Genomic DNA, 9,084 nt, shown 5'->3' on the forward strand with positions numbered 1-9,084 from the left:
CTATAATAAGGATATATTGTTACTTTTTAAATAATTATTTCTATTAACTCATAAATTTTTGACATGCCTATGTAATTTCTAAGTGTATTTGAATACGTTTTCATTGTATTATTTGTAAATAATTTATAAATAACTCGATGAAAGTGACGTTACCATTCATGTTTTGTACTTTAAGTGATGTATAAAGTACAAGAATCTTTACCTAAGTTGATGATTATTAATGCATATGTTGTAATCATTTATTTCGTTAATGAGTACACATTTATATAGATATTTAATTTAAGTATTGTATCAGCTGATGACTGATTTTATTAATAAACAGATTAAAAATGCGTATTTTCTCGTGATGGTTTGTGTGCATGATATTATAAGTGATATACGCAATGTATTTTGATTATTATTTATAAAACAGACCCATATTTAAAAGACTTTTCTCTTCCTTTATGCATTTTCCTTTATCAAAAATTTCATATTTATTTGTGTATAAATATAAGAAATATATGCATAAAGTACACATACGGATTAATTAAGTGTAAACTTATATAAAAGTTTTTATAAAAGGTTAGTATCAATTTAGTGAATTTTGTGTGAATAATGTGAACGCGCTACTTAATTTTCACGATTATAAATAATTCCAATGTTGTTTAAAAACAATGACATAACTCATAACAACAACATAATTTAAACGTTATCTATATTGTTAATAACTAAAATAAATAATTTGGCATATACAAAATACGTGCATATAGGTTTATTATTCTACCAAAAGCAAATTATATACTGTAATATTTCATACATATAAATTTTTAAGTGTAATATATTTGTTGATTACTATTAACAGAGTAATAAGTACGGGTATTAAAGAGTTCAGCTCATAAACTATTATTATTTCGGCCTGTGGTTGATTTTGGCAAACTTTTATACTTGGTCGGTGTTTGCACGAGGTGTGCCGACAAATTTTCTGGTCGAAAGACCACCCGCAGGCTGAGGGAAAGAAACTACATATGTACATCTAATGTGTTAACTAGATGATCCAGTTTATTATAACTTGAATGATTTCACAATGATTATAAGCTATGTAGGATGATGCATAAGAAATACGGATAAGGAAATAGGATTTTCAGGTTCTGTGGGAAAGACAAAAGTTTATTCATTTTTACGACGATGAATATTACAGATCGGGCGTAATTACAATCGCCGAATATTGACTATCGGGCGTCGGGCTTTAAGCAGCCAAACTCTCCAATTCTGAATCTATCGAATCGTTTAACAAATACAATGTTCAATTGCGATTACTGTGATGAGGCGTCCGAGTACTCTACTCTCTGGAAGACGACCGGCAGTTTCTCCAGCCGTTCTCTCCATTCCAGGAGCGACCCTGGCGATAGCCCTGTACTCTTCTTTCACAATATTTAATATTACGCGTACGGTCCTGCGCTCCTCCTGGAAGACGACCGGCGGATAGTCCAGCCGTTCTCTCTATTCCAGGGGGAGACATTCTGGTAGTCTTCTCTTAACAATTCTCAGGTGTCCGTGAGACCCCCTGTGTACTCTCCTCTCCTCCAGAGAGAAACCCAGGAATAGTCTCCGCACTCTCCTGGTTGTAAGGGCGTCCGATAGCAAAGCTTCGTACTCTCCCCACTGTAATGGGCGACCGATGGATACCTTTGTTCTCTCCAAAAAGGGTACAGCAAGAATGCTCTTAAGTGTGTCCGCGGCCGCAATACTTATATTTGACCGTTGCTAATGAAGCGCGGCTAATTAAGAAGCCGCGTTACTATATGGGCATTTGCGCGGAAACGCGTGACCTTCGTGGATCGCGAGCCAGGCGCTTCTCGAATTTTCTAGTCGCTTCTTAACATTTCGATGATGGCAAGGACAGACAGCTGTCCCTCTCGCTTCCTCTCGGACAGAGGAAGAATTCGTCGCGTCTCTCATTGATGGTTGTTACAATTATAATTTATTGTGACGAATTATAAGGTACAAAAATGATTCCAAACAATATTGTTAAGTACATGTACATACATACATACACACATATTTATATATTTTGCATATTTAAGTGCATATTCGCATGTTTTTAGTGCATATCTGCTTATTTTATGTGCAGACTTCCATATTTTCGTGCATAAATGACACATGCTTTTTGAATATTTATCGTGCATAAACATCCGCTATCTAATTATAACACTGTGTTGATCGATCATGAAGCTGATCGATTACTATACTGCATCCAATACATTAGAGTAACCTCACTTCGCGCATGGGACGGACTTGAGGCAGTGCTAGAACGTCCGAACCCCCACTTAACTATCTATGTTTTTCTCCGTCTTACACTCTGCTACGCTCTTTGTCTACCTGTTCCAGGTGTGACGCCTTCATATACACGGTGATATAATTAATTCTCTATTTACTTTTGTATTGTTCTCTTTTTGATCTTATTGTTGCTATCGTTAAAAGAATGTTTCTTACGACCACATAAGGAATTTCAAGGTCTATCCTGATTTTCTTCCATACCGTTTTGTAATTCTTCAAATTTTATTTCTTTTTCTAATCATGCGACACTGTGCGTTAAAAATCGTTCTTTTATCGGATTGCTTCCCGCCCAGCTTTCAATAAGTTTATAGCTGCAATGTATAATTTTATCTGTGAAAATCTTTAACATTTTTTTCTGGCACGTTCTCTGTATTAAAGTAGCTGCGGACAAACGAATAAGCTGAGACCTTCAACTCAAAAATCAAATTTTCTTATTTTTGATTTGTAACGAATGAAATTTTTACCAACACATTTGTCACATTTTTCCGATTAAAATGATACCAAACACGATATAATTTGGAGCATATTTGCTTACTTAATAACTGATAACAAGTAATAAGTAAATATAATACAAATTATATCGTGTTTGGTATCATTTTAATCAGAAAGATCTCATAGATACGTTACTACCAGTTTAATTAAAAAAGGTCAAAAATAAAAAAGTTTCACCTTTGAATTAATGCGAACAGTGGCGAGCATACAAATAGGTACAAGTGCTTTCGAGGGTTTTAATAAAATTATTTTTGATGCAGAAAAACTATTCGTTGAAGAGATATTTTCAATTTCAATATTTTATACTAAATATGAAAATTTCTTAACATTTAATTAATATTTACCAACTAACTGCTCAAACATTTTGTGTCACAGAAAGTTATACCAAGTTTATGAATAAATTCAGTATTATTTACTTTAGCAATTAAGGTGATTCTAATCAAATTAGGTACTTTACAATATATCTTTTGAGAATTTAAATGATTTTGAGTCGTTCCCTAAATATTGATATTTTCCTTTTGTCCGGCTAAGTTCATACAACTAGCCATTATTCGGCTGTCATAAACCACTGCGCTACCACGCGCACAGCATTTACTGGCAAGGACCTAGAAGTAGAAGATGTAGGGGAACTTGTGTCTGTTAGTAAGTCAATAGCGATAGAATAAGGCTATCACAGTTACTCTTATGTCCTCCCTTATAGTAAGCCAATAGTGATAGAATAAGGCTATCACAGTTACTCTTATGTCTTCCCTTATAGTCAGCCAATAGGGATAGAATAAGGCTATCGCACTTACTCTTCTATGAATAATAGGTGACGATCGAGTCTCGCTTGAGCAGTCGGTAAACAGGTGAGCAGTCGATAATTGACCGGAATGATATTTTGTGCGACTCCACACGTCGTGCATCATGGTAAACTTAATTTTTTTATCCCATATTCCCAAAATTTGTCTATTATTTCGATAAACTTATTTTACAGGTTAAAATTCAAGCAATCCAATGGTATTTTTTCGAAATTATACTATGGGTGGGAACAGTGTCAAATTAGCAATTGAAACTTTAGCAGCGATTATTTTTATATTTGCTAATAATAAATAAAATTCTGTATATATATTCAGGAAGGGCATTTCTTTAAGCAAAGCCGAAATATTACGGTTAAAGTGATGACATGTCGTCTGATTACGTCAAATTTTTCAAAACTTTAACATTAAATAGTAGCTGTTTTATGGTTTTTATTGGCTGTCGGTCTGTGGTGGCGCGCTATTTTTCATTGCAGCCAGAAATTTTTTGGTTTTATTATTCAGTCTTTTCAGAAATCTACTTTTATTATTCAGGAATAGCACAAAAATATTTACACTTCAGTTTTCTAAATGTTAAAAAATACTGTATTATAATAAATATGTGTATGAATCGTTTAGAAATTAACGTCTGCACTATTAAATACGTGTCTTACGCGCCAACTTAGGTAAGAGGACAAGGCGGCTAAATAATTTTTAGTTTTCCCTTCTTTCATCAGCGTGCCACATTATCGACAGCTGACTAAAATTCATTTGTCTAAACCAGAGCTGCTTGACTTCTTGCTCACGAGCAAATTTCCCCTCCCGAGGTTCCCCCACTATGCGACTGAGATGATCTCGCTTGGGTAGCGGGTAGGACGCGAGGAATCCTCCCACCACAACTCCAGCGATAGATTTTTGGTACGAAATGACTGGTACGAACACGCAGAATGTGTAACATAAACAAAAGGTAGTCGCTGGAGTTGTGGTGGGAGAACTCCTTCTCGCGTCCTCCCGCCGCGCTGCTACTCGAGCGAGATCATCTTAGTCGCATAGTGGGGAAACCTCGGGAGGGGAAATTTGCTCGTGAGCAAGAAGTTAAGCAGCTCTGGTCTAAACCATTTATCTACAACGCAATTTCCCCTTAAGCGCTTTCAGTGTAAGACCCAAGAGTAGTGGGGATACCCGACCCGCCTATTTTGCCTTCATCTGGCCAGACGATGACGTCAGAGACCTCAAGTTTGCTTTGCCAGTCAATACACTTTCTCCATCGTCATATGCTTGTATGAAAGTGTTCTCTCAGATATGGAGACTTTCTTGCTAATTTCAAGTTAGACATGGGAAACTAAGGCATTGGCAAAGGAAGTCGGATATCGTTAATTTTACTTCCTGAATAAATATTTGACAACTACCAAGTCATATTTTGGTTAATTGGAAGACATTCTGTCCTCGAGGAAGCCTAATTTAAAAACGTCTTCACTGATTTCTGTAAGATACTAGAACAGCTTTGGAAGGACGAAATCATATCGATAACGGAAACGAATCTTTTGAAGAACTTCTCGACACGATAAGCAAACATAGTACTTATTTTAATCTCTTTCTTTTACTTATACATTACTTTATAGTTATAAAGTAATAAGTTAATTAGTTTTAGTCTGGTATAATCAATTAAAATTACATTTTAGTGTAGTTCTAATATACATATGCAGGTTTAATTTATTTCCCTTTGGTTTTTTTAGTTCTCATTTTGTATGTATACTATACGTTTTGTTTACAGAATTCAATAGAATACATATTTGAAGAACTTTCCAAAATGCATCTGTTTGTGAAGCAAACAGTAATTCTGCACAAGTCGATAATGCCGTTCATGACGGCAAATGTTACTGTCTTCTTCTTTACGACTTATACAAGGTATAAAGTCGACAGTCATGTGTCGTTGATTTTGAGAATCACTGTACCCATATATCTTCACGTGCTCTACATTTGTTCATGTAGAGAGGTTTGCTCAGTCACAAGAATATTTTTAAATGTTAATAACTTTAATAACTTATTTGAAAATAGACAGAATACAGGGTGTACCACCTAACTATATTACCTGAAATATTTCCGTTGTAATTAAAATTCCGTAAAAATGTTTCCTACGAAAGTTGCATAGTTTTATGGGGGCCAGTGTATAATAACAATAGTTTTATTTCTTTGCAAAGTGTCTGCGAGATAAGAAAGTCAACTTTTATTTATTTATACATTTTATTTATTTATATATGATAGCCAATTCAACGACCTAATAAGACTAAGTCCTTCAATGTCAGCGAAGGTCGTATAAACGAGATATCAAGATATCAAATTTCAAATATGATGTGTCGCCGACATTAGCATTACCGGATTACACTGCGGAGAGGTTGCTCGATGGAAATGTGTACATGTATGATAGCTCTATAAAGAACCATGGTGTGTGAATACATTGCTACTAAATTCTAACTTTTCCTTTAATCTGTTTTTCATCAAGTAATATGCGCATTTCCATCCTTCTTAAAAATTCCAGCTCTATATCTTTTAGTATTTCTGGTGTAATTGTTTGACATGTGTTTGTGATCCTCTTTTGCAATTCATCTATTGTGTCCACGAGCGTACTGAAAACTTTATATTTTCCCTTTGCACATCTTTTAATTACAACTTGATTTACAGATGCCAGTTTCTTTGTTCGTTGATTATTTATGAATAAAGTGTCATTGCTCAATAAACTCTCCATCCTGCAAAAGGGCTCCTTTTGTAGATAGAATTTCAAGGAGTGTAATCATATCTTTTTTTAAATTTAAATACCTCTTACTGTCACTAGAGGTCACTCTTACGTGCACGAAACGATAAAAAATAGTGGTTTTTAATTTTTTTAACTCTGACGGCTTCCAAAAAATCTGAAAAATTATGAGTTAATAAACACGACGGGCAGCTTCTATTGTAAAAATATAAATGTGATCCTTGATAACTTCAATAAAAAATTGGCATTTTAAATGTTATTTAATTTTTAAAAATAGGTTTTTCATTCAAAAAATCTGAAAAAGTTCACAGATATGTAACACTCTGGCTATAGTACCTCAGATTTTTTTCATAATTTTTTATCAGATCGAACAAAAGAAATCAAGTAATGAAATGAAAATGATGTTTAGGTCGATAACTACCCTAATAATAGAGGTAGAGGGCTAAAATTTTGTCGAAATGGTTTCCCTACGAAGCTCTTTCAATTGGCGTGTTCAATACACGTATCACATGTATGCTCGGAACTCTTAATTGCGTAACTCCAGACATGCCAAATGCTTCGAAAATTGAAATAATTAAACAATTTGCTTACTAAATGTTACTACATGCTACATGTTACTACTGACTACTTCTCAGGCCAAAACTATATTACATTGCCAAAAGGGATCCCTATGGTAAATTATTTAACAAAAGAAATTTTAAACTTTCCTTCAACATTTTACTTTATCAAAAATGTGCAAAAAATTCTTGAAATAAGTATATGTAAATAAAAGATTTGGAGGATTCGAATATAACACTTATACAGCAATTGCAACGATACTAAATCCACGGTTTAAAAACATACATTTTCAGGGCCCACATGCTTGTGGAAGGGCAATTCAGAAATTTAAAAATTTGATTGAACAAGATATTGAACCTAGTAGTGAAGCAGAATTAGAACGGATCAACAAAAGAAAGCTAATAGTGAAAGCGATCAGATATCAAATTATTTGTATTCCCCCGTTTCATCATTAGAGTCTCCTTCTCTAGAAGAATGGGAAGATATGAAAATAATATAGCCATTATTATGTAAATAGATTCGAATGTTCCTGGTGGTTGTTGCTTCCTCAGTCCCTCATGAAAGATTATTTTCAAAGGCGGGGACAACAATCACCCAGACCAGGAATCGACTTATAAGGAAACATTTGGAGAAATTTCAGAAGAATCATTTTTTGATTAATATAATAAAAATAAATTTTCGTAATAAAATATTTTAATAAAGAGAACTACAATAGTCACCCTACGGGACTGGACCTTTGGCCGTATAAACGAAGGGCCGGCTAATCCGAAAATATATGCCAAATATTATTTATATCATTCACGTATAAAATGTAGAATGTTATTATATATTATATGTCTATGTGCACTGTCTGTAATCCAAATACAGTTGAAAAATAATAGGATCATTACGGTATACTGTATTCGTTTCTAGACTCTTTTGCCACGTTACGTGACAGGCAGAACGTTAAATTTTTAATAGAACCATAATAAATAATAAGAAAGATCGAATTACATTATTCGAGTACAAAAACAGAGCTCTTTAGTTAAGTTCTTTACACTTTCAGCTTTTTTTCTTTTGTGTTATTTCAAAACTATGTCCGAAGAACGTACTCGTTCGTTCGATTGAAGTTTCCTTCGTGATAAGGGCTGTAAACCACGACTAAGCTACCCGAATGTACGTAACACGAAATATGTCAGTTGTTTTCCTGTTGGGACTTCTAACGAAAATGTGGCCGGTTAAACCGGAAACCGACTAAAGCTTAAGGATAAGAGGGAGTTTACTGTAATAAGTAAAAGTATCGATACCTCGATGATATCGAAACATCCCTAACTGGCCTCCATGAAGGTGAATTTGTGTCTAAAGACAAAGTAAAACAAAAGAGCGGTCAGTTGCTCCCGAGTAATCAAATCGAGTTGACGTATTTCTCACCGCTCGCGAGTGCCTTAATATCTGCGCATATATTATGTCAGGTCGGTATGTTAGTGTGTGTCGGTATGTGGAACAGCACTTTGTGCTATCCTGCCGCGCCGGCAGAATGAATCAAAGTATGCGTGACATCGACGAAACTCTTAATTGTAGAAATCTAAACATGGAACCAAACTCCTCTCCAAATCGAACCGCATGAAATCCGCCAGTGACACAACCAGTGAAATCTTACGCATCAGCTACATCGAATGGTATATTTCCTAGCAAGGAACAAGCTATTATGTACAAGCTGTCTCAAAAATTATCGGCCCCAATGCTATTCGCTTCATCTCCAGAATAACTAACAATAGAATCCGCATTTATTTCGACGACATACCTATTACAAAAGACTTTGTAAACAACCACAAATCCCTATGCATCAACAATTCGACCACCACAGTTAGACCTTTACTTAACCCATCACAGAGAATCGTACTATCCAACGTACCCCCCACCATACCTCATGACTTCATCGAACAATTCTTAACCGACACTCCTTTCTTCGAGCCGGATTTTCCCATACCATGAGCTTCAGAAGACAGATCTATATCAATCCTGATGACATTCGCAAAATCCCTGAATCATTCTTAATTATCCATGACAGTACACAATATAGAATTTTTACGTCTACTGATAAAGTCGCATGCTTCTTATGTAAGGAAGAAGGCCACATCGCAAAACAATGCAACATCCTACCACACCAACAACTGCAAACCCACCAAATGATAAAGAATCCAAAAATGG

The 9,084-nt window shown here is 34.9% G+C and overlaps 1 protein-coding gene across 1 annotated transcript in view; it reads right to left on the reverse strand.

Moving 5' to 3' along the window:
* LOC108577217 (protein numb homolog) overlaps positions 1 to 9,084 on the reverse strand; it is a 323,128-nt gene that overhangs the window by 195,704 nt on the left and 118,340 nt on the right. The gene's annotated exons all lie outside the window — the stretch shown is intronic.

The sequence above is a fragment of the Habropoda laboriosa genome, unplaced genomic scaffold (assembly GCF_001263275.1).
Source record: "Habropoda laboriosa isolate 0110345459 unplaced genomic scaffold, ASM126327v1 scaffold50, whole genome shotgun sequence".
Classification (NCBI taxonomy): Eukaryota; Metazoa; Arthropoda; class Insecta; order Hymenoptera; family Apidae; genus Habropoda; species Habropoda laboriosa.